Raw genomic sequence first — 2473 nt, forward strand, 5'->3', positions numbered from 1 at the left:
CCAGCAGCAGTTGCTCACTTTACTGGTTATATTACTGGATACCTTCATGCCTACTGGTAGTTCTGGTCTGGTAGTTCTGGTCTGGTAGTTCTGGTCTGGTAGTTCTGGACTGGTAGTTCTTTGGGTTCAGGAAAAGTGAGAATGTCTAAAATTTTAGTGAATACAGTAGAAAAAAAACTGGTAGATGCTTGTGTGTGTGTGTGTGTGTGTGTGTGTGTGTGTGTGTGTGCTGTTGCTCGGGCGGTGTGTGTTGCATGTGTGTTTGCGGTGTAGTCAGGAGGGGGGGGGGGTTTACTGGACAGATTCCGACGCATAATTTAAATTTAATTGGACCGGGCCTGACTGGCTGGGGTCAAAATGGAGAGAAAATCAGTCACATTAATCAAGATAAAATTATCAGCTGATTAATCAGTGTTCTAATTATGGCGCCGGCGCTTCTCTTCTTTGTTCTGTTTTAATTACTCTGCTTCATTGTCTTTTCCATATGGCCAGCGTGGACCCCCCCCCCCACCCCCACCCACCAAATGCCCAGTGAGCACACAGGCGACTCACCGACACATCAGCACTAACGGCTAAAATAATTAGGCTTCGCACGCTGAAATCTGCTCCTGTCGTATTTTCTCTGTCGTTTGTGTGAAAATCCCAAAACAAAATAAGAATCTGTTGAAGTTTGAGCGTGAAAACTTGGAACGACGAGCTGAGCAGAGCTGATCAGCCAGCGCGGCGATTAATTAAACCTGATCCGCGTTGATTGATTCATCTCTTAAAAGCTAATTTGTCAAATAAGTTATTTTGTGTTTGATGAAAATGGGCCGGGCTGCGACAGCACACCTTTGCCTCGTCTGGTCTGCCCCCCACCCACATCAGCAGCTGTGCCCCCTTCCTCGTGGTGAAGCGTTAGCTTAAAAAAGCATCTATTGCTCTGCACAAAAACCGTTTACCCAGAAGTCTCTGCTTCTTCATTATTAATGGGAAACTTTGTCAGTAGAACGTGAAACAAGAAAGATGCCAGTTTTGGGTGCAATAATTGTCATATTATCAAAAGTTCATCCGTTTTGTACTCCGCCATCAGCCTGTAAAGCCATCGCTGCCCGGCAGCAGTGCTGTCTGCCGCTAACTGCTAACCGCTAACGATCATCCAGCGCGGACTGGGTTGTAATAAATTGCTGAATAAAACATGTTCTGTTGCCACGGGGGCTCCACATTAGGCAGGCCAAAGCGGTGATTAGCCGACCCGTCAGCCTGCGCGCTGTAATTCCCATCACCACTTTATTATTTCACAGTTCTGCTAATTCTGCCTTGTGTGGTGATACTGAGTATAAATACGCGGATCGGGAAAATGGAGTCGGACCAGTTCGCTCTGTCATCTTTGCCCGTGTGTGTTTTTGCTTTCTCGCGCCGTCTCTCGTGCATCCATGCAGGCATTAGTGTTCATGGCCACGGAACCAGATAATCACCTTCGTACCCAGCCGCTGATGTTAAAGTTGACCGCTCACTCCGGCGCTGTGAGCAACCTCACCCAACATGTAATTAACAGCAGGAGTCTGATGAATATTCATGACGCTCTTTTAATTAGGTGGCTTTCTTCTCAGCCAGCAGCCGCAAAAAAAGTTAGCGCCTCATCAAAGCTTTCAGAGGGGGGGAAAGATTTGGAGATGGAGGCCAGGCTCGACCTTCTGACCTCCTCAGACTCCGGGAACCCAAGACATTGTGTCAGGAGTGGTTGTCGGGCTGAAGGTCTATCGCAGCGGGAACCGTCCAGAGATGGGCGGGTTTACGCCCGCCGCGTGATAATGCCGTTAGATATTAGCAACATTCAATCCCATAAGTGATCCACAGAGGCAGGGATGAGCTCAGCTTCCTGTTTGGAGGAGTGACTTTTATAGAATCTGGGCTCTCGGGTCCTCAGAGTTCATAAAAATGTTCATGTCTCAGCACCACAGTCAAGAGCACAGATTTGATGAGCATTAGCTTACTCCTAGCATGACTTTTGAATGGAAACGCCCCTCATTTCAGTGTCATTATCAGCGTTTTGGTCATATCCAATGATTTGAGGACACTGGTGATGCCTCACAGATGGACCTTTACAGATCATCATAAAGGTTGAAATATAATTTGATTGTTTCGTTGAGTGTGATGTCATCTTGTCGTAACATGATTTACAAACAGTGGGAGTCCGGTTTTAATCGTCTGGATCGGGCAGCAGCTGGACAAAGAATCATCAAACTCATCTGTTTTCCATAAAATACCAAAACGGAGCTGAAGGACGCTGCGGAACCTCAGCAGGAACACGCAGGACAAGAGAGAACTCTTCTGGACGAACACGGTCATTACAGCCGACAGAGACCCACAACATCCCGTCCACACCTGGATCTGGATCCAACTCTCTGGATCTGACTCTCTGGATCTGGACGATCAATGACCGGATGACTCATCAAATCCTGATAATCCTGATCCAGAGAGATGATGGAGG

The sequence above is a fragment of the Takifugu rubripes genome, chromosome 4, assembly GCF_901000725.2.
Source record: "Takifugu rubripes chromosome 4, fTakRub1.2, whole genome shotgun sequence".
NCBI lineage: Eukaryota > Metazoa > Chordata > Actinopteri > Tetraodontiformes > Tetraodontidae > Takifugu > Takifugu rubripes.